A 24,950-nucleotide genomic window follows, 5' to 3' on the forward strand; every position below is an offset into this window, starting at 1 on the left:
GGCACTCTTGTTGAAATTGATCCAGAACCTGAAAGGACTCTGAAGAGAAAATTAAGAGAAACTAAATTACAACAATCCAGAAACAACCTTTCAGAAATTTTCGAACAAGAGAAGGAGATGGCAGCCGAAAATAATAATAATGCAAGGAGAATGCTTGGTGACTTCACAAAGCCAACGTCCAAGTTTGATGGAAGAAGCATCTCCATTCCTGCCATTGGAGCCAATAACTTTGAGCTGAAACCTCAGCTAGTTGCTTTAATGCAACAAAACTGCAAGTTTTATGGACTTCCATCTGAAGATCCTTATCAGTTTTCAACTGAGTTCTTGCAGATCTATGAGACTGTAAAGACGAATGGAGTTGATCCTGAAGTCTACAGACTCATGCTTTTCCCTTTTGCTGTAAGAGACAGAGCTAGAATATGGTTGGATTCACAACCTAAGGATAGCCTGGACTCCTGGGATAAGCTGGTCACAGCCTTCTTGGATAAATTCTTTCCTCCTCAAAAGCTGAGCAAGCTGAGAGTGGATGTTCAAACCTTCAAACAAAAAGATGGTGAATCCCTCTATGAAGCCTGGGAAAGATACAAGCAGTTGACCAAAAGATGTCCATCTGACATGTTTTCAGAATGGACCATATTAGATATATTCTATTATGGTCTCTCTGAATTTTCGAAAATGTCATTGGACCATTTTGCAGGTGGATCTATTCACCTGAAGAAAATGCCTGAAGAGGCTCAAGAACTCATTGACATGGTTGCAAACTACCAATTCATGTATACCTCTGAGAGGAATTCCGTGAATAATGGGATACCTCAGAAGAAAGGAGTTCTTGAAATTGATGCTTTGAATGCCATATTGGCTCAGAACAAAGTGTTGACTCAACAGGTCAACATGATCTCTCAAAATCTGAATGGACTGCAACATGCATCCAACAGTACTAGAGAGGTAGCTTCTGAAGAAGCTTATGATCCTGAAAACCCTGCCATGGCAGAGGTTAATTACATGGGTGAACCTTATGGAAACACCTATAACCCATCATGGAGAAATCATCCAAATTTCTCCTGGAAGGATCAACAAAAGCCTCAACAAGGCTTTAACAATGGTGGACGCAATAGGCTAAGCAATAGCAAGCCATATCCATCATCTTCTCAGCAACAGACAGAGAATTCTGAACAAAACACTTCTAATCTAGCCAATATAGTCTCTGATCTGTCAAAGGCCACTTTCAGTTTCATGAATGAAACAAGATCCTCCATTAGAAATTTGGAGGCACAAGTGGGCCAGCTGAGTAAGAAAGTCATTGAAACTCCTCCCAGTATTCTCCCAAGCAATACAGAAGAGAATCCAAAAGGAGAGTGCAAGGCCATTGATGTGATCAATATGGTCGAATGCACAAGGGAGGAGGAGGACGAAAATCCTAGTGAGGAAGACCTCCTGGGACGTCCCTCAAGCAAGAAGGAGTTTCCTATTAAGGATCCAAAGGAATCTGAGGCTCATAGAGAGACCATAGAGATTCCGTTAAATCTCCTTCTGCCATTCATGAGCTCTGAAGACTATTCTTCCTCTGAAGAGGTGATGAGCGGATAATTTGTACGCTTTTTGGCATTGTTTTTAGTATGTTTTTAGTATGATCTAGTTAGTTTTTAGTATATTTTTATTAGTTTTTAGTTAAAATTCACTTTTCTGGACTTTACTATGAGTTTGTGTGTTTTTCTGTGATTTCAGGTATTTTCTGGCTGAAATTGAGGGACCTGAGCAAAAATCTGATTCAGAGACTAAAAAGGACTGCAGATGCTGTTGGATTCTGACCTCCCTGCACTCGAAGTGGATTTTCTGGAGCTACAGAAGCCCAATTTGCGCGCTCTCAACGGCGTTGGAAAGAAGACATCTTGGGCTTTCCAGCAATATATGATAGTCCATACTTTGCTCAAGATTTGATGGCCCAAACCGGCGTTCAAAGTCACCCTCAGAAATCCCAGCGTTAAACGCTGGAACTGGCACCAAAATGGGAGTTAAACGCCCAAACTGGCATAAAAGCTGGCGTTTAACTCCAAGAGAAGTCTCTGCACGAAAATGCTTCATTGCTCAGCCCAAGCACACACCAAGTGGGCCCGGAAGTGGATTTTTATGTCATTTACTCATTTCTGTAAACCTTAGGCTACTAGTTTTCTATAAGTAGGACCTTTTACTATTGTATTTTAATCTTTTGATCACTTTAGATCTCTAGATCATCTTTGGACATCTAGTTCTTAGATCATTGGGAGGCTGGCCATTCGGCCATGCCTAGACCTTGTTCTTATGTATTTTCAACGGTGGAGCTTCTACACACCATAGATTAAGGTGTGGAGCTCTGCTGTACCTCGAGTATTAATGCAATTACTATTGTTCTTCCATTCAATTCCGCTTGTTCTTGTTCTAAGATATCACTTGTTCTTCAGCTTGATGAATGTGATGATCCGTGACACTCATCATCATTCTCACCTATGAACGTGTGACTGACAACCACCTCCGTTCTACCTTCGATTGGGTGAATATCTCTTGGATTCCTGATTGCACGATGCATGGGTTGATCGCCTGACAACCGAGTGCTCGCCTGACAACCGAGCCAACCATTCCGTGAGATCAGAGTCTTCGTGGTATAGGCTAGAACTGATGGCGGCATTCAAGAGAATCCGGAAGGTCTAACCTTGTCTGTGGTATTCTGAGTAGGATTCAATGATTGAATGACTGTGACGTGCTTCAAACTCCTAGCAGGCGGGGCGTTAGTGACAGACGCAAAAGAATTGCAAGTATGTTGCCTTTTCTGTTGAGAAAGGTTTAATGTTTGAATCATATCTTTTCTTGTTAGCCAAGTTTTTAATTTTCAAAATCAAATCTTTTTAAAATGTTTTTCAAATCATATCTTCTCAATCACATCCTTTTAAAACTAATCATATCTTCTTAACCACATCTTTTTTCAAAATAATTTTCAATCAAATCTCTTTGATTTCTAATTTCAAATTTTTTTTTCAAAAATCACTTGATTTCTTTTCCACTTTCATTTTCGAAAATTAAGTAATGTTTTTCAAAAATGTTTTCAAAATTTTTTTACTTAATTTTCGAAAATCACTTCCCTCCTTCTCACATCCTTCTATTTATGGACTAACACTATCCTTAATGCAAAATTCGAACTCCATCTTCTTTGATAAGTTCGAATTTTCTACTTCTGTCTTCTACTCTTCTTTTCTTCTGACACTTCCAGGAATCTCTATACTGTGACATAGAGGATTCCACATTTTCTTGTTCTCTTCTCTTTCTTATGAGCAGGAGCAAAGACAAAGGCATTCTTGTTGAGGCTGATCCTGAACCTGAAAGGACCTTGAAGAGAAAGCTAAGAGAAGCCAAAGCACAACTCTCTTTAGAGGACCTGACCGAATTCTTCAAAGAAGAAGAACAGATGGCAGCCGAAAACAACAATGCCAACAATGCAAGGAAGGTGCTGGGTGACTTTACTGCACCTACTCCCGACTTTTATGGGAGAAGCATCTCTATCCCTGCCATTAGAGCAAACAACTTTGAGCTTAAGCCTCAACTAGTTTCTCTAATGCAACAGAATTGCAAGTTCCATGGACTTCCATTGGAAGATCCTCATCAGTTTTTAGCTGAATTCTTGCAAATCTGTGACACAGTCAAGACTAATGGGGTTGACCCTGAGGTCTACAGACTTATGCTATTCCCTTTTGCTGTAAGAGACAGAGCTAGGATATGGTTGGACTCTCAACCTAAAGAAAGCCTGGACTCTTGGGAAAAGCTAGTCAATGCCTTCTTGGCAAAGTTCTTTCCACCTCAAAAATTGAGTAAGCTTAGAGTGGAAGTCCAAACCTTCAGATAGAAGGAAGGAGAATCCCTCTATGAAGCTTGGGAAAGATACAAACAATTAATCAGAAAGTGTCCCTCTGACATTCTTTCTGAATGGAGCATCATAGGTATTTTCTATGATGGTCTCTCTGAACTATCCAAGATGTCTTTGGATAGCTCTGCAGGAGGATCTCTTCATCTGAAGAAGACGCCTACTGAAGCTCAAGAACTGATTGAAATGGTTGCAAATAACCAATTCATGTACACTTCTGAAAGAAATCCTGTGAACAATGGGACTAGTCAGAAGAAAGGAGTTCTTGAGATTGACACTCTGAATGCCATATTGGCTCAGAATAAAATATTGACTCAACAAGTCAATATGATTTCTCAAAGTCTGTCTGGAATGCAAAATGCACCAAGCAGTACTAAGGAGGCTCCATCTGAGAAAGAAGCCTATGATCTTGAGAACCCTTCAATGGAAGAGGTGAATTACATGGGAGAACCCTATGGAAACACCTATAATCCTTCATGGAGAAATCATCCAAATTTTTCATGGAAGGATCAATAGAGACCCCAACAAGGTTTCAACAATAATAATTGTGGAAGAAACAGGTTTAGCAATAGCAAGCCTTTTCCATCATCTTCTCAGCAACAGACAGAGAGTTCTAAGCAGAATAACTCTGACTTAGCAACCATGGTCTCTGATCTGATCAAAACCACTCAAAGTTTCATGACTGAAACAAGGTCCTCCATTAGAAATTTGGAGGCACAAGTGGGTCAGCTGAGCAAGAAAATTACTGAACTCCCTCCTAGTACTCTTCCAAGCAATACAGAAGAAAATCCAAAAGGAGAGTGCAAGGCCATCAACATGGCCGAATTTGGAGAGGAGGAAGAGGCAGTGAACGCCACTGAGGAAGGCCTCACTGGGCGTCCACTGGCCTCCAATGAGTTCCCCAATGAGGAACCATGGGAATCTGAGGCTCAAACTGAGACCATAGAGATTCCATTGGACTTACTTCTGCCATTCATGAGCTCTGATGAGTATTCCTCCTCTGAAGAGGATGCGTATGTCACTGAAGAGCAAGTTGCTAACTACCTTGGAGCAATCATGAAGCTAAATGACAAGTTATTTGGAAATGAGACTTGGGAGGATGAATCCCCTTTGCTCACCAAAGAACTGGATGACTTGTCTAGGCAGAAACTGCCTCAAAAGAGACAGGATCCTGGGAAGTTTTCAATACCTTGTACCATAGGCACCATGACCTTCAAGAAGGCCTTGTGTGACTTAGGGTCAAGTGTAAACCTCATGCCTCTCTCTGTAATGGAGAAGTTAGGGATCTCTGAGGTACAAGCTGCAAAAATCTCACTAGAGATGGCAGACAACTCAAGAAAACAAGCCCATGGACTTGTAGAGGATGTTCTGGTTAAAGTTGAGGACCATTACATCCCTACTGATTTCATAGTCCTAGAGACTGGGAAGTGCATGGATGAATCCATCATCCTTGGCAGACCCTTCCTAGCCACAGCAAGGGCTGTGATTGATGTTGATAGAGGAGAGTTGATCATTCAAGTGAATGAAGAATCCTTGGTGTTTAAGGCCCAAGGATATCCCTCTGTCATCATGGAGAGGAAGCATGAAGAGCTTCTCTCAAAGCAGAGCCAAACAGAGCCCCCACAGTCAAACTCTAAGTTTGGTGTTGGGAGGCCACAACCAAACTCTAAGTTTGGTGTTGAACCCCCACATTCAAACTCTAAGTTTGGTGTTGGGAGGTCCCAACATAGCTCTGGGCATTTCTGAGGCTCCATGAGAGTCCTCTGTCAAGCTAATGACATTAAAGAAGCGCTTGTTGGGAGGCAACCCAATGTTTTATAATTAACTATTTTCTTTTGTTATTTTATATTTTTTAGGTTGATGATCATAAGAAGTCACAAAATCAATGAAAAACAGGAAGAAAAATAGCACACCCTGGAGGACGCACCCACTGGCGTTTAAACGCCAGTGAGGTTAGCTGTTGGGCATTTAACGCCCAGTCTGGCACCATTCTGGGCGTTTAACGCCAGAAAGGGGCACCAGACTGGCGTTAAACGCCAGAAAAGGGCAAGAAGCTGGCGTTAAACGCCAGAAATGGGCACCAGCCCGGCGTTTAACGCCAGAATTGGCACAAAACGAGATTTTGCTTGCCATTTGGTGCAGGGATGACTTTTCCTTGACACCTCAGGATCTGTGGACCCCACAGGATCCCCACCTACCCTACCACCCTCTCTCTCTTCTTCACCCATTCACCAATCACCTCAACACCTCTTCCCCAAAAACCCTTCACCTATCAAATCCCATCTTTCTCTTCACCACTCACATCCATCCTTCATAAAACCCCACCTACCTCACCATTCAAATTCAAACCACTTTCCCACCCAAACCCACCCTCAAGTGACCGAAACCTACCCTTCCCCTCTCCTATTTAAACCCTCCTTCACTCCTTCATTTTCACACACCATACACACCACTTCTCCCCTTCTTGGCCGAAAACAAAAGCCATTCCCTTTCCCCTCATTTCTTCTTCTTCTACTCTCTTCTTTCTTCTTTTGCTCGAGGACGAGCAAACATTTTAAGTTTGGTGTGGTAAAAGCATTGCTTTTTGTTTTCCCATAACCATTTATGGCATCCAAGGCCGGAGAAACCTCTAGAAAGAGGAAAGGGAAGGCAAAAGCTTCTACCTCCGAGTCATGGGAGATGGAGAGATTCATCTCAAGGGTGCATCAAGACCACTTCTATAAAATTGTGGCCTTGAAGAAAGTGATCCCTGAGGTCCCTTTTTCACTCAAAAAGGGTGAATATCTGGAGATCCGACATGAGATCTGAAGAAGAGGTTGGGAAGTTCTTACCAACCCCATTCAACAAGTCGGAATCTTGATGGTTCAAGAGTTCTATGCCAATGCATGGATCACCAAGAACCATGATCAAAGTGTGAACCCGAATCCAAAGAATTATCTTACTATGGTTCGGGGGAAATACTTGGATTTTAGTCCGGAAAGTGTAAGGTTGGCATTCAACTTGCCCATGATGCAAGCAGATGAACATCCTTACACTAGAAGGGTCAACTTTGATCAAAGGTTGGACCAAGTCCTCACAATCATATGTGAAGAGGGCGCCCAATGGAAGAGAGATTCAAGAGGAAAGCCGGTTCAATTGAGAAGGCATGACCTCAAACCCGTGGCTAGAGGATGGTTAGAGTTTATACAACGCTCAATCATTCCCACTAGCAACCGGTCCGAAGTTACCATAGACCGGGCTATCATGATTCATAGCATCATGATTGGAGAAGGAATAGAAGTTCATGAGGTTATAGCTCAAGAACTTTATAAGGTGGCGGACAAGTCCTCTACCTTGGCAAGGTTAGCCTTCCCTCATCTCATTTGTCACCTCTGTTATTCAGTTGGAGTTGACATAGAGGGAGACACCCCTATTGATGAGGACAAGCCCATCACTAAGAAGAGGATGGAGCACACAAGAGACCCCACTCATCATGAGATCCCTGAGATTCCTCAAGGGATGCACTTTCCTCCACAAAACTATTGGGAGCAACTAAACACCTGCCTAGGAGAATTGAGTTCCAACATGGGACAACTAAGGGTGGAGCATCAAGAACACTCCATCACCCTCCATGAAATTAGAGAAGATCAAAGAATCATGAGGGAGGAGCAACAAAGACAAGGAAGAGACATTGAGGAGCTCAAGCACTCCATAGGATCTTCAAGAGGAAGAAAGAGCCGCCATCACTAAGGTGGACCCGTTCTTTGATTTCCTTGTTCTTTATTCTTCTGTTTTTCGAAAATTATGCTTATGTTTATCTATGTTTGTGTCTTGTGATCATTAGTGTCTTAGTGTCTATGCCTTAAAGTTATGAATGTCCTATGAATCCGTCACCTTTCTTGAATTAAAATATGTTCTTAATTGAAAAAGAAAAGAATTGCATGAATTTTGAATTTTATAACAGTTTAATTATTTTGATGTGGTGGCAATATTTTTGTTTCTGAATGTATGCTTAAACAGTGCATATGTATCTTGAATTTGTGGTTCATGAATGTTGGCTCTTGAAAGAATGATGAAAAAGGAGACATGTTACTGAGGATCTAAAAAATCATTCCAATGATTCTTGAAGCAAGAAAAAGCAAAAAAAAAAAATCGAAAAAAAGAGAAAAAGAAAAGAAAACGAAAAAAAAAAGAGAGAAAAGAAAGAAATAAAGTTGTGATCCAAGGGAAAAAGAGTGTGCTTAAGAACCCTGGACACCTCTAATTGGGGACTTTAGCAAAGCTGAGTCACAATCTGAAAAGGTTCACCCAATTATGTGTCTGTGGCATGTATGTATCCGGTGGTAATACTGGAAGACAGAGTGCTTTGGGCCACAGCCAAGACTCAATAAGTAGCTATGTTCAAGAATCATCATACTCTACTAGGAGAATCAATAACACTATCTGGATTCTAAGTTCCTAAAGAAGCCAATCATTCTGAATTTCAAAGGATAGAGTGAGATGCCAAAACTATTCAGAGGCAAAAAGCTAAAAGCCCCGCTCATCTGATTAATACTGATCTTCACAGATGTTTTTGGGATTCATTGCATATTCTCTTCTTTTTATCTTATTTGATTTTCAGTTGCTTGAGGACAAGCAACAATTTAAGTTTGGTGTTGTGATGAGCGGATAATTTGTACGCTTTTTGGCATTGTTTTTAGTATGTTTTTAGTATGATCTAGTTAGTTTTTAGTATATTTTTATTAGTTTTTAGTTAAAATTCACTTTTCTGGACTTTACTATGAGATTGTGTGTTTTTCTGTGATTTCAGGTATTTTCTGGCTGAAATTGAGGGACCTGAGCAAAAATCTGATTCAGAGACTAAAAAGGACTGCAGATGCTGTTGGATTCTGACCTCCCTGCACTCGAAGTAGATTTTCTGGAGCTACAGAAGCCCGATTGGCGCGCTCTCAATGGCGTTGGAAAGTAGACATCCTGGGCTTTCCAGCAATATATGATAGTCCATACTTTGCCCAAGATTTGATGGCCCAAATCGGCGTTCAAAGTCACCCTCAGAAATCCCAGCGTTAAACGCTGGAACTGGCACCAAAATGGGAGTTAAACGCCCAAACTGGCATAAAAGCTGGCGTTTAACTCCAAGAGAAGTCTCTGCACGAAAATGCTTCATTGCTCAGCCCAAGCACACACCAAGTGGGCCCGGAAGTGGATTTTTATGTCATTTACTCATTTCTGTAAACCTTAGGCTACTAGTTTTCTATAAGTAGGACCTTTTACTATTGTATTTTAATCTTTTGATCACTTTAGATCTCTAGATCATCTTTGGACATCTAGTTCTTAGATCATTGGGAGGCTGGCCATTCGGCCATGCCTAGACCTTGTTCTTATGTATTTTCAACGGTGGAGCTTCTACACACCATAGATTAAGGTGTGGAGCTCTGCTGTACCTCGAGTATTAATGCAATTACTATTGTTCTTCCATTCAATTCCACTTGTTCTTGTTCTAAGATATCACTTGTTCTTCAACTTGATGAATGTGATGATCCGTGACACTCATCATCATTCTCACCTATGAACGTGTGACTGACAACCACCTCCGTTCTACCTTCGATTGGGTGAATATCTCTTGGATTCCTGGTTGCACGATGCATGGTTGATCGCCTGACAACCGAGTGCTCGCCTGACAACCAAGCCAACCATTCCGTGAGATCAGAGTCTTCGTGGTATAGGCTAGAACTGATGGCGGCATTCAAGAGAATCCGGAAGGTCTAACCTTGTCTGTGGTATTCTGAGTAGGATTCAATGATTGAATGACTGTGACGTGCTTCAAACTCCTAGCAGGCGGGGCGTTAGTGACAGACGCAAAAGAATCGCTGGATTCTATTCTGGCCTGACCGAGAACCGACAGATGATTAGCCATGCTGTGACAAAGCATAGGAACATTTTCACTGAGAGGATGGGAGGTAGCCATTGACAACGGTGAAACCCTACATAAGCTTGCCATGGAAAGGAGTAAGAAGGATTGGATGAAGACAGTAGGAAAGCAGAGAGACGGAAGGGAAGGCATCTTCATGCGCTTATCTGAAGTTCCTACCAATGAATTACATAAGTATCTCTATCTTTATCTTTATGTTTTTATGCGTTCATCACCATATCCATTTGAGTTTTCCTGACTAAGATTTACAAGATGACCATAGCTTGCTTCATGCTAACAATCTCCGTGGGATCGACCCTTACTCGCGTAAGGTTTATTACTTGGACGACCCAGTGCACTTGCTGGTTAGTTGTGTGAAGTTGTGTAATGCCATGGTAATGAACACCAAGTTTTTGGGGTTCATGACCGGGGATTATGAGAGTTGTGAAAAGTATTGTTCACAATTTCGCGCACCAAGAGGATGAAGATGTGACTGGAGAGCAAGTTGCTCAATATTTAGGAGCTATCATGAAGCTGAATGCCAAGCTGTAATGAAACTTGGGAAAGAGAACCTCCCTTGCTGATTAGTGAACTAGACACTTGGATTCAGAAAACTCTACCTCAAAAGAAACAAGATCCTGGCAAGTTCTTAATACCTTGTACCATTGGCACCATGAGCTTTGAAAAGGCTCTATGTGATCTGGGGTCAGGGATAAATCTTATGCCACTCTTTGTAATGGAGAAGCTGGGGATCATTGAGGTACAACCTGCCTTGTTCTCATTACAATTGGCAGACAAGTCATTGAGACAAGCTTATGGAATAGCAGAGGACGTGTTAGTAAAGGTTGAAGGCCTTTACATCCCTGCTGATTTCATAATCTTAGACACTAGGAAGGAAGAGGATGATTGCATCATCCTTGGAAGACCTTTCCTAGCCACAGCAGGAGCTGTGATAGATGTCAACAGAGGTGAATTAGTCCTTCAATTGAATGGGGACTACCTTGTGTTTAAGGCACATGGCCATCCCTCTGTGACAAAAGAGAGTAAGCATGAAGAGCTTCTCTCAGTTCAGAGTCAAGAAGAGCCCACACAGTCAAACTCTAAGTTTGGTGTTGTGAGGCCACAACCAAACTCTAAGTTTGGTGTTAAGATCCCATATCCAAACTCTAAGTTTGGTGTTGGGACTACACTAACATTGACCTGATCACTTTGTGGCTCCATGAGAGCCACTGTCAAGCTATTGACATTAAAGAAGCGCTTGTTGGGAGGCAACCCAATTTTATTTATCTAATTTTTATTTTATTGTTATTTTGTGTTTTATTAGGTACATGATCATGAGGAGTCACGAAAAAATCATAAAAATTAAAAATAGAATAAAAAACAGCAGAAGAAAAAAATTCACACCCTGGAGGACGCACAGGCTAGCGTTCAACGCCAGTAAGATGCATCTGGTTGGCGTTCAACGCCAAAACAGAGCACCATTCTGGCGCTGAATGCCAGAAACAAGCAACATTCTGGCGCTGAACGCCAGGAATGTGCCCAGAGAAGAAAAGCTGGCGCTGAACGCCAGCAACAAGCATGAAACTGGCGTTCAACGCCAGAAACATGCTTTACATGGGCGTTGACCGCCCAGAACGTGCACCAATGGGCGTTTAAACGCCAGTTGGGTGTGCAAGGGCATTTTACATGCCTATTTGGTGTAGGGATGGAATTCCTTGACACCTCAGGATCCTGTGGACCCCACAGGATCATCTCAGGATCTGTGGACCCCACAGGATCCCCACCTAATATATTCCCACCTTACCTCCTAATCCTATTTTTGTGATTTGAATTCCCCATGTCACACTTCCCAACACTTCTCACCAATCACCTCAATTCCTCTTCCCAATTACCCCTTCACCACTCACATCAATCCACTCTTCCCCATAAACCCCACCTACCTTCATAAAATTCAAAATCAATTTCCCACCCATTCCCACCCAAAATAGCCGAACATACACCCTCCCCTCTCCCTATAAATACCCTTCCATTCTACTTTATTTTCACACAACACTAACCCATCTTCTCCCCCTTAGCTGAACCTACCTCTCTCCCTCTCTACCATATTTTCTTCTTCTTCTTCTTCTCTTTTTTTCTTTCTTGCTCGAGGGCGAGCAAGATTTTAAGTTTGGTGTGGTAAAAGCATAAGCTTTTTGTTTTTCCATTACCATCAATGGCACCTAAGGCCGGAGTATCCTCTAGAAAAGGGAAAGGGAAGACAAAAGCTTCCACCTCCGAGTCATGGGAGATGGAAAGATTCATCTCCAAGAGCCATCAAGACCACTTCTATGATGTTGTGGCAAAGAAGAAGGTGATCCCCGAGGTCCCTTTCAAGCTCAAAAAGAATGAGTATCCGGAAATCCGACATGAAATCCAAAGAAGAGGTTGGGAAGTCCTAACCAACCCCATGCAACAAGTTGGAATATTGATGGTTCAAGAGTTCTATGCCAATGCATGGATCACTAGGAACCATGATCAAAGTATGAACCCGAATCCAAGGAACTATCTCACAATGGTTCGGGGGAAATACTTAGATTTTAGTCCGGAAAATGTGAGGTTGGCGTTTCACTTGCCCATGATGCAAGGAGATGAACGCCCCTACACTAGAAGGGTCAACTTTAACCAAAGGTTGGACCAAGTCCTTATGGACATATGTGTGGAAGGAGCTCAGTGGAGAATAGATTCCAAAGGCAAGCCATTTCAACTAAGAAGACTGGATCTCAAGCCTGTGGCTAGAGGATGGTTAGAGTTCATTCAACGCTCTATCATTCCTACTAGCAACCGATCTGAAGTTACTGTGGATTGGGCCATCATGATTCATAGCATCATGATTAGAGAGGAAGTAGAAGTTCATGAGGTCATCTCCAATGAACTCTACAAAATAGCCGATAAGTCCTCCACCATGGCAAGGCTAGCTTTTCCTCACCTTATTTGCCATCTATGTTACTCAGCTGGAGTTATCATAGAAGGAGATACCTCCATTGAAGAGGATAAGCCCATCACCAAGAAGAGGATGGAGCAAGCAAGAGAGACCATGCACGGTTCTCAAGAAGTGCATGAGGAAGCTCATCATCAACAAATTCCTGAGATGCCTCAAGGGATGCACTTTCCTCCCAACAACTATTGGGAGCAACTCAACACCTCCTTAGAAGATTTGAGCCACAATGTGGAACAATTAAGGGTGGAACATCATGAGCACTCCATCATTCTCCAAGAAATAAGAGAAGACCAAAAAGCAATGAGGGAGGAGCAACAAAGGCAAGGAAGGGACATAGAAGAGCTTAAGGACATTGTTGGTCCTTCAAGAAGAAGACGCCACTAAAGGTGGATTCATTCCTTGTTCTTTATTTCTTTCTGTTTTCGGTTTTTTTAAATGTTGTGTTTATCTATGTTTTGTGTTTCTACTTCATGATCATTAGTATGTAACCATGCCTTAAAGCTATGAATAAAATCCATTAATCCTTCACCTCTCTTAAATGAAAAATGTTTTAATTCAAAAGAACAAGAAGTACATGAATTTCGAATTTATCCTTGAATTTAATTTAATTATATTGATGTGGTGACCATACTTTTTGTTTTCTGAATGAATGATTGAACAGTGCATATGTCTTTTGATATTGTTGTTTATGAGTGTTAAAATTGTTGGCTCTTGAAAGAATGATGAACAAAGAGAAATGTTATTGATGATCTGAAAAAAATCATGAAATTGATTCTTGAAGCAAGAAAAAGCAGTGAAAAAGAAAGCTTGCGAAAAAAAAAAGTGGCGAAAAAAAAATAGAAAGAAAAAGAAAAAACAAGCAGAAAAAGCCAATAGCCCTTAAAACCAAAAGGCAAGGGTAAAAAGGGTCCAAGGCTTTGAGCATCAATGGATAGGAGGGCCTAAGGAAATTAAATCCAGGCCTAAGCGGCTAAATCAAGCTGTCCCTAACCATGTGCTTGTGTCATGAAGGTCCAAGTGAAAAGCTTGAGACTGAGTGGTTAAAGTCATGATCCAAAGCAAAAAGAGTGTGCTTAAGAGCTCTGGACACCACTAACTGGGGACTCTAGCAAAGCTGAGTCACAATCTGAAAAGGTTCACCCAGTTATGTGTCTGTGGCATTTGTGTATCCGGTGGTAATACTGGAAAACAAAGTGCTTAGGGCCACGGCCAAGACTCATAAGTAGCTGTGTTCAAGAATCAACATGCTTAACTAGGAAAGTCAATAACACTATCCAAAATTCTAAGTTCCCAGAGACGCCAATCACTCTGAACTTCAAAGGAAAAAGTGAGATGCCAAAACTGTTCAGAAGCAAAAAGCTACAAGTCCCGCTCATCTAATTATAATTAATATTCATTGATATTCTGAAATTTATAGTATATTCTCTTCTTTTATCCTATTTGATTTTCAGTTGCTTGGGGACAAGCAACAATTTAAGTTTGGTGTTATGATGAGCGGATAATTTATACGCTTTTTGGCATTGTTTTTAGGTAGTTTTTAGTAAGTTCAAGCTACTTTTAGGGATGTTTTCATTAGTTTTTATGTTAAATTCACATTTCTGGACTTTACTATGAGTTTATGTGTTTTTTTGTGATTTCAGGTAAATTCTGGCTGAAATTGAGGGACTTGAGCAAAACTCTGAAAAAGGCTGACAAAAGGACTGCTGATGCTGTTGGAATCTGACCTCCCTGCACTCGAAATGGATTTTCTGGAGCTACAGAACTCCAAATGGCGCGCTCTCAACGGCGTTGGAAAGTAGACATCCATAGCTTTCCAGCAATATATAATAGTCCATACTTTATTCGGAAATTGACGACGTAACTTGGCGTTGAACGCCAAGTACATGCTGCTGTCTGGAGTTAAACGCCAGAAAAACGTCATGATCCGGAGTTGAACGCCCAAAACACGTTATAACTCGGAGTTCAACTCCAAGAAAAGTCTCAGCTCGTGGATAGATCAAGCTCAGCCCAAACATACACCAAGTGGGCCCCAGAAGTGAATTTATGCATCAAATGCTTACTCATGTAAACCCTAGTAGCTAGTCTAGTATAAATAGGATAAGTTACTATTGTATTAGTCATCTTTGGTCTCAGTTTTGTATTATTCTTCATCTTAGGAGACTATTGATCACACTCAAGGGGGCTGGCCATTCGGCCATGCCTGAACCTTTTACTTATGTATTTTCAACAGTGGAGTTTCTGCACACCAAAGATTAAGGGTGTGGAGCTCTGCTGTACCTCAAGTTCCAATACAATCACTATTACTTTTTATTCAATTCCCTTTTATTCTTATTCCAAGATATACGCTACACTTAACTTTGATGAATGTGATGATCCGTGACACTCATCATCATTCTCACCTATGAACGTGCGTGACTGACAACCACTTCCGTTCTACCTTAGGCCGGGCGCATATCATGAGGATCCGGAAAGTCTAACCTTGTCTATGGTATTCCAAGTAGGATTCCGGTATTGAATGACTGTAACGAGCTTCAAACTCCTGAAGGCTGGGCGTTAGTGATAGACGCAAAAGAATCAATGGATTCTATTCCAACCTGATTGAGAACCGACAGATGATTAGCCGTGCTGTGACAGAGCATAGGAACGTTTTCACTGAGAGGACGGGATGTAGCCATCAACCATGGGTGATGCCTCCAGACGATTAGCCGTGCAGTGACAGTGCATAGGATCATTTTCCCGAGAGGATTGAAAGTAGCCACCGATGATGGTGATGCCCTACATACAGCTTGCCATGGAAAGGAGTAAGAAGGATTGAAGGAAGAGTGAGTAGTGAAGTAGAGTTTCAAGAGGAGCACAGCATCTCCATATACCTATCTGAAATTCTCACTATTGATTTACATAAGTATTTCTACCCCTTTTTATTTTCTATTTTATTATTAATTTTCGAAACCATAAACCAATTTAATCTGCCTAACTGAGATTTACAAGGTGACCATAGCTTGCTTCATACCAACAATCTCTGTGGGATCGACCCTTACTCGCGTAAGGTTTATTACTTGGACGACCCAGTACACTTGCTGGTTAGTTGAACGGAGTTGTGAACTATGGTATTGGCATCATGTTTTTGGCGCCATTATCAGGGAATGAAAAGCAATGAATTTTGCAAAATGGAATAACAAGTGAATCACAATTTCGTCCACCACAAAGCTACTTGATACACCACCGGCCCGAATCTCTTCAAAACCTCAAACGGTCCTATATATCTTGGGTGAAACTTCTTGGTCTTGATTGCTCTTCCAATCCCAGTTGTCGGTGTAACCCTAAGGAATACATGTTCTCCCACTTCAAACTCTAAGGGTTTCCTTCTCTGATCCGCATAACTCTTCTGTCGACTTTGGGCAGTTAAAATCCTTGCACGAATCTTCTTAATGTTCTCAGTAGTCTCTGCTATCAAATCTGGACCCAAAACACTTACTTCTCCACATTCATACCAACAAAGTGGAGACTGACACTTTCGTCCATACAAAGCCTCACGGTTTTGCCTTTGATGATAGGGATGATGGCCAAAGCCCCCCAAACTCACTCGTCAAAATGCGTCATGCTAGGGAGAGGTATCCACACCCTTATAAGGCATGCTTCGTTCCCCTCTCCAACCGATGTGGGCCTTACAATCCACCCCCCTAAGGGAGCCCAGCGTCCTTGCTGGCACATCGATCCGGACTCCGGCTCTGATACCATCTGTAACAGCCCAGACCACCCACTAGCACGATATTGTCCGCTTTGGCATACAAGGCCTCACGGTTTTGTCTTTGACGATAGGGATGCTAGCCGAAGCCCCCCACACTCACTCGTCAAAACGCGTCATACTAGGGAGAGGTATCCACACCCTTATAAGGCATACTTTGTTCTCCTCCCCAACCGATGTAGGCCTTACAATCTACCCCCCTAAGGGAGCCCAGCGCCCTCGCTGGCACATCGATCCGGGTTCCGGCTCTGATACCATCTGTAACAGCCCAGACCACCCGCTAGCACGATATTGTCCGCTTTGGCACACAAGGCCTCACGGTTTTGCCTTTGACGATAGGGATGCTAGCCGAAGCTCCCCACACTCACTCGTCAAAACGCGTCATGCTAGGGAGAGGTATCCGCACCCTTATAAGGCATGCTTCGTTCCCCTCTCCTACCGATATGGGCCTTACAACCCACCCCCTAAGGGAGTCTAGTGTCCTCGCTGGCACATCGATTCGGACTCTAGCTCTGATACCATCTGTAACAGCCCAGACCACCCGCTAGCACGATATTGTCCGCTTTGGCACACAAGGCTTCACGGTTTTGTCTTTGACGATAGGGATGCTAGCCGAAGCCCCCCACACTCACTCGTCAAAACGCGTCATACTAGGGAGAGGTATCCACACCCTTATAAGGCATGCTTTGTTCTCCTCCCCAACCGATGTGGGCCTTACAATCTACCCCCCTAAGGGAGCCCAGCACCCTCGCTGGCACATCGATCCGGGTTCCGGCTCTGATACCATCTGTAACAGCCCAGACCACCCGCTAGCACGATATTGTCCGCTTTGGCACACAAGGCCTCACGGTTTTGTCTTTGACGATAGGGATGCTAGCCGAAGCCCCCCACACTCACTCGTCAAAAGGCGTCATGCTAGGGAGAGGTATCCACACCCTTATAAGGCATGCTTCGTTCCCCTCTCCAACCGATGTGGGCCTTAAAAATTTCCCTTTTTGCCTCAGCCGAAAACCCTTCCCCCCAAACTAACGACAGCAGTAGCTGCAAGCAAAATAAAGTAAAAGAAAAGGGTTAAGAGGAAACAGAAAGAAGGAGAGGGGAGAATGGAGGAACGGCGCCGGTGAGGAGCCACTACTGCCGCCGCCGCATCGAGGCTGAGACACAAAGAGGGAGAGGGAGATTGAGCTGCGGCAGGGAGGAGGAGAGGAAGAAGAGCGTCGTGCCTCACCGTCGCCACCATGCCTTGCTGCCGTGGCCTAACAGCATCGCACCACCTTGGAGTCTACCGCCATCCTCGCAGGCATGAAGGAAGCCCCTTACTGCCACTGATGCCCGTGAAGCCACCGCCGTCACTGGTCAGAACTCAGGCGAGAGAGAAGGTCGTGAAGGAGGAGGGAACCGCGCCGTTCAGTCGCCGTTTGTGAAGCCTGGATCGCCGTTCTACCTCGCCATTACCACTGAGTCCGCACCCAACCCCAACCGTGCTGCTGTCCCTACGGTGTCACAGAGCAGATCTGAGGAGAGGGAGAGGACCACGATGGGGGGAAAGAGTCGCGCCACCCAGTTACCGGTGTTGTCACGAGGAAGAGAGAGATAGAGAGAGAAAGAGAGAGAGAGAGAGAGAGAGCCGGAGAAGAACCGTCACGGAGCTGTCCCTGCCGTTGCATCCAGCTGCTGTTGGGAGCCTTGTCGCCGCTCATGGGGCTGCGCCGATAAGCCTTTGCCGCCGGAAGACCTCGCTGCTGTCACTAGAAAATCCTGCTGGTAAGTGTTTAAGTTGGTCTTCGTTTCCTTTTGGGTTTCTAGGAGCTTCATTGTTGTTGTATGATTAGTTTCAGTTATCGTTGCCGGAGAGCTGGTCGCCGCCGCCACTCACGGTGGTTACCGGCGTTGCCGCCAGACCGGTTTGGAGACCACCGTTGTTTCGGTTCAATCGTTCCTTTCTCGTTTCGGTAAGTGATTTCGATTTGAAAGCCCTTTAGATTTAGGCTGAGGTATTATGGCATCATCAGTCGTAGGGTTGTGTATCGATGCTTGTGTGACGTGCTCGGAGTTCGCAGCTGCTTCATTTCACTAGCTCAGTAAGTATTTAAGTTTTGGAAAGTCTCGCGTTAATATTCTGTTGTGTTTTGTTAATGAATGTGAGCTTGGATAACGTGGGGTCGAGTCCTGATTATTGTATGTTGTGATTACTGCTGCTATGGTTATTGCGCAAGTGGCTTGGAGCCAAAGTTTTGATTACCAGTGATTTCGGGTTGAGCTAAAAGGTTTCATTAACGCGCTTTGGGTTATAGTTTCGACTAGTTGAGGTAGGGGCTTTTCATACAAACTAATTTATTTAAATTAGAAATTGTTATAAATAGATATGCTGTGCAAAATATATTTATGGTGATTATGTGAGTCTTATGAATTGTCTGATTTTGTCTTGAATGAATATGGTTTCCTGTTTGATTGAAACAAGGTCTGATGTTGATAAATTGGGATTTCTGGATTGGTTGATTTGAATGATTTTTGATAATCTGAAAGTAGAGTTTTTGTTTTATTAGAAACTGATTTGGTCGTGAACTTGTTGGAAAGAGTTGATGATTGGTTTTGTTGGGACCCGGAAAGGGTGGCAAAGTCCAAGTTTTAGTTGAGATGCTGCCGAAATTTCTATAAAATCCAAGACTTTATTTGAAACAGTATTTTAAAAAGAACGGATTATGCCTTGAACTGTGTTATCGGTAAATGAATTAATTTTGAACCCCTTTATTTAGAAAATTATTATATTTTGAATGTAAACTATTTTAGAAGAGAATCATGTTCTAAAGTCGATTTAAAGATGAAAACAATCAATTTTGGAATTTGATCAAATAAGCAAATTAAAGGAGTTTTAATGGAGTTTGATTAACTAATTTCACTCTACAACATTTTAAGAAATGGTTGAAGTATTTTCTGAAATTTTGATTTAGTGGGCTGAAACACTTTCCGAGCCTTTGGAAACCGATTTAAGAATGAAACGAAAAAAATTGGTGTTTAGTTTAAATGATTTGGTTTTGGGTTAAGTTAGTGGTTTTGAAATGGTTTCGGAATATTTGGATACATGACTTGGTTTTGGTTTATATTCTACTTTTAATTATTCTACTTGGTTTTGGTTTAAGGTTTCGGAGATTTTCAATGAATTTAAGAAATAAGTTAGGTTATTCTCCCCTGAAGTCTTGGGACTTCGCTGAGGAATTCAAATCTTGATTGAGAAATGAATGATTTAGAGTCTTTCAAAGAGATTTTCGAATTTGGCATGTTGTTGTGATTGTTTGGAGGTGTTGGAAAGATGTGGAAAGTGGCTCCATTTTGAAAAGTGATTCTTGGCAAGATGTGAATTGAATACGTTTGTTATTTAAAAGAAAATGGGCCAAGAATGAATTTGAAATAAGTTATTGAGCCTGATTGACTATGGATGTCCTCAAGATTGATGAGTTATGGTTTGATAGGCATAAGGGTCGGGTTCGTCCCACTTATGCTGACATGAGATTTTTTATAAGTCACTGGCCCCGAACAAGGACGGTGGTTTAATCCCACTTGTCGAGGGTACAGGTCCCGCGTAAGGACGGTGGTTTGATCCTGCTTATGGTGGAGACAAGGACGGTGGTTTGATCCCGGTTGCGTGATTGATATATTAAGTTCTAGTTTGGTATAAAGTATCTGACCGGTTCAGCATAGACTTAATGAACCTATACTTGGAACGAGATGGTCATTTATACCGTGTAGGTAACTGCTTTCAATGTTATGGTCTAGAAAATTATGAAAAATTAAACTCTTACAGCATAGACTTAATTGAACCTATGTTTGAGACATGTTGGTCATTCATACTGTCTAGGAAAAACTTTTCAGATTTTACATAAAAGGAAAAAGGTTTTGTTTTAAATTATTTGAGAAATTTACTAAATCTTCAAAAAGGGATTTTCTGGATTTCAAATGTGTACCGAAGGTTTTGGAAAGACTCATAAGACGAGCAATGATCACTGTACTCTAAGAATAATTTTTATTTTACGTATCTTGTTATAGCAATTTCTGTAACCCTATAGTGAGAACAAGAGAGGACGACGTTCTCACTCCCCTACAGGTTATTCCTTTTCAGGATATGGACGACGAAGCTTCAGAAGAGTTATGTTTATTTTTTGGTTATGCGATATTTTTGTATTATCTTAGTTATTATTTTCCCTCGCCTTTGTCTTTATTAAGTTTGTAAGAGGGATAGGAGATTGTGATATGTATGTTTGTAAGCTAGTGTTATGTAAATATATATATCCTAAGGTATTGTATCTGGTTTGTATGTACATGTATGTTTATGTTTTCACGAAAAAGTGTTTACAAAAAGTTATGCGGTTTTTAAGTTTTAAACAAGCTCATATTTTAGTATAAAATATTATAAGAGTCATCGTACTCAAGCTATCAGGGTGACGCAGCCAAAAGCATGACATTTTGATAGTTTGGGTGTTACAAGTCGTACCACCTTATTATCATTGACTTATGACTCGAGCATAGGGATTTAAATGATAGGGTGTTACAAGATATCCAACCTGAGTCTTACCTTTCAAGGTAAGGAGAATATCTAAAATTTTTAAGCTAGGTTGCGATTCAATTTGAGTTAAGGTTTAGCCTAAGAAGGCTTAAGAAAAGAATATCTTTTGAAAAATGTAAACCCCGAGTAATTAGTAAATAATCAACTAATATGTTAATTATTATTTAAAGAAATTAAAAATATAATTTTATAATATAATAGGGTAGAGCTAATTAAAATAAGAATTTTGACACTAATTTTAAAGAATTTGACCCAAAATTGACCCGAACAGGCCGAACCGGGCCCGTATTGGGCCCAAGGCCCAACTCAACTTAAATAAAACCAAGAGCTTCAGCTTTCTCTACCCTCTCTTGATGAAGCATGCTGGAAAATACTTTGCGGGAATGGAAGAACACCTTCCAAAATTACCAACCCTCACTTATCAATCAAATCCACATAACTTTTGATCCGAAATTCCAATCGTCGCACCGTTTATGGCTACACGACCAGTGCGTCGAGCTCTACAAAGCCCAATTCTTAATTGGTATGAAATTTACTCCCCAGTTTTAGATTCTCTCCTTACCAATTTCAAAATTCAATGTGTATCCATGTATCCATGTTGGATCTTGTATAATTCGGTGTTTAAGTTTAAGTTAGCTTGTGAGTTTTGTTGGGTTTAGCTCACTTGAGATATGGACAAGGTAAGCTTCCTCAATTTCCTTATGAAATGTTGAGTTAGAGAATTCTATGTTAATTATAGTGGTTATTATATTGTTAGATTGGAAATTAGTTTGGAAATGAAATTAATTTGAGGATGTGGGAGCTTGAGATCGATTTTTGAAAGCTAAGTTCCTCGGTAAGGGGATGTGTTGATAAGCTTGTGGTGTGGGAACGCTTGAAGTGTTCCGGGTTTATCAAGAAATCGGCCAAGGTGTGGTTTTGGTTTCTCGCATGTAATATATAATATCTTGTGAAAACTTAGGTTAGATGACCATAAGATAGGTTGAAGCATGTATGTATGTTATGAGTTAGTAACCTTAACGAAAATATTGAGTTGTGTTGAAATGGGTTGATGATTGGTGATTTAATGATGATACTTTAATGATTGAGTATGAGATTATGTTGATTATGAATTTTTGGGGTTGAAATTTGTGAATTTGTGTATTGACAGGTCATGGAGTAAATGTGTAAAAAATGGTCAAACCGTAATTAATTAAATAATAAATTAAATAGGAGCAAATATGGTTAGAAAAGTCAGTAATTGGAATTTGATCATTTAAATATGATATTTGGATTCAGTGATTTTTTCTGAGTCGGAAAATATAGTTTTTTGCAGAAAAACGCACACTGGAATTTCGACTGGCAGTACCATCTAAAATCTGTCTAGTACTGCAGCTGAGAAAATGTATTATAAGTGAATAAGGCTAAGAAATTAGGATTTATAATTAGGGAAGTGGTGCACGAGATTGTGATCTCTAACAATGGCACTCAACTTGGCATGCGCATTTATAACTCAGCACTTTTTTCACAACTTCGCATCACTAACCAGCAAGTGTACTGGGTCGTCCAAGTAATAAACCTTGCGTGAGTAAGAAACGATCCCACAGAGATTGTTGGTATGAAGCAAGCTCTGGCCATCTTGTAAATCTCAGTCAGGCAGATAATAAATGGTGATAGAGTTTTCGAATAATAATAATAAATAAACAGAAAATAAAGATAGAAAAACTTATGTAGATCATTGGTGAGAATTTCAGATAAGTGCATAGAGATGCTTGTTCCTGTTGAATCTCTGCTTTCCTACTGCTTTCTTTCAATCCTTCTTATTCCTTTCCATGGCAAGCTGTATGTAGGGCATCACTGTTGTCAATGGCTACCTCCCATCCTCTTAGTGAAAAAGGACCAAATGCTCTATCATGGCATGGCTAATCATCTGTCGGTTCTCGATCATGTCGGAATACAATCCATTGATTCTTTTGCGTTTTTCATCACGCCCAACAATCACAAGTTTGAAGCTCGTCACAGTCATTCAATCCCAGAATCCTACTCGAAATACCACAGACAAGGTTTAGATTTTCCGGATTCTCATGAATGCCGCCATCAATTCTAGCTTATACCACGAAGACTCTGATCTCACAGAATGGAAGGCTCAGTTTTCAGGCGAGGGCAACCATGTGTCGTGCATCAGGAATCCAAGAGATACACACTCTAGCTCTCCCTTGGAGAACGGAAGTGGTTGTCAGGCACGCGTTCATAAGAATGGATGATGATGAGTGTCACGAATCATCACATCCATTAGGTTGAAGTACAAATGGTATCTTAGAACAGGAATAAATTGAATTGAATAGAAAATAGTAGTAATTGCATTAAAACTTGAGGTACAGCAGAGCTTCACACCCTTAATCTATGGTGTGTGGAAACTCCACCATTGAAAATACATAGGGAGAAGGACCAACAATACAATAGTAAAATGTTCTGTTTATACTAAAACTAGCCACTAGGGTTACATAGATAAGTAATTGATGCATAAATCCACATTTGAGGCCCACTTGGTGTGTGTTTAGTCTGAGCTTGAGCTTTACACGTGCAGAGGATTCTTTTGGAGTTGAACGCCAAGTTGTAACCTGTTTTTGGCGTTCAACTCTGGTTCGTGACGTGTTTCTGGCGTTTGACTCCAGAATGCAGCATGGGACTGGCGTTGAGCTCCAGTTTACGTCGTCTAATCTCGAATAAAGTATGAACTATTATATAATGCTGGAAAGCTCTGGATGTCTACTTTCCAACTCCGTTGAGAGCGCATCATTTGGAGTTTTGTAGCTCCAGAAAATCCATTTCGAGTGCAGGGAGGTCAGAATCCAACAGCATCAGCAGTCCTTTGTTAGCCTTCTTATCAGAGTTTTGCTCAGGTCCCTCAATTTCAGCCAGAAAATATCTGAAATTATAGAAAAACACACAAAATCATAGTAAAGTCCAGAAATGTGAATTTAGCATAAAAACTAATGAAAACATCCCTAAAAGTAACTAGATCATACTAAAAACTACCTAAAAATAATGCCAAAAAGCGTAGAAATTATCCGCTCATCACAACACCAAACTTAAATTGTTGCTTGTCCCCAAGCAACTGAAAATTAAATAGGATAAAAAGAAGAGAATATACTATAAACTCAAAATATCAATGAATATTAGTTCTAATTAGATGAGCGGGACTTGTAACTTTTTGCTTCTGAACAGTTTTGGCATCTCACTTTTTCCCTTGAAGTTCAGAATGATTGGCATCTTATGGGAACTTAGAATTTCGGATAGTGTTATTGATTCTCCTAGTTAAGTATGTTGATTCTCGAACACAGCTACTTTTATGAGTCTTGGCCGTGGCCCTAAGCACTTTGTTTTCCAATATTACCACCGGATACATAAATGCCACAGACACATGACTGGGTGAACCTTTTCAGATTGTGACTCAGCTTTGCTAGAGTCCCCAGTTAGAGGTGTCCAGAGCTCTTAAGCACAATCTTTTTACTTTTGGATCACGACTTTAACCACTCAGTCTCAAGTTTTTCACTTGGACCTGCATGCCACAAGCATATGGTTAGGGACAGCTTGATTTAGCCGCTTAGGCCTGGATTTTATTTCCTTGGGCCCTCCTATCCATTGATGCTCAAAGCCTTGGATCCTTTTTACCCTTGCCTTTTGGTTTTAAGGGCTATTGGCTTTTTCTGCTTGCTATTTCTTTTTCTTTTATTATTATTTTTTTTGCCATTTTTTCTTTTTTTCGCAAGTTTTTTATTCACTGCTTTTTCTTGCTTCAAGAATCAATTTTATGATTTTTCAGATCATCAATAACATTTATCCTTGTTCATCATTCTTTCAAGAACCAACAATTTTAACATTCATAAACAACAAGATAAAAAATAT

At 41.2% G+C, this 24,950-nt stretch overlaps 1 non-coding gene across 1 annotated transcript; it reads right to left on the minus strand.

Moving 5' to 3' along the window:
• Window positions 1–513: 513 nt before the first annotated feature.
• Window positions 514–617, minus strand: LOC112804223 (small nucleolar RNA R71). The gene has a single exon (XR_003202840.1). It is a non-coding gene; the product is annotated as a small nucleolar RNA R71 (small nucleolar RNA).
• Window positions 618–24,950: the final 24,333 nt, after the last annotated feature.

This window comes from Arachis hypogaea, chromosome 5, assembly GCF_003086295.3.
Source record: "Arachis hypogaea cultivar Tifrunner chromosome 5, arahy.Tifrunner.gnm2.J5K5, whole genome shotgun sequence".
In the NCBI taxonomy this organism is placed as follows: Eukaryota; Viridiplantae; Streptophyta; class Magnoliopsida; order Fabales; family Fabaceae; genus Arachis; species Arachis hypogaea.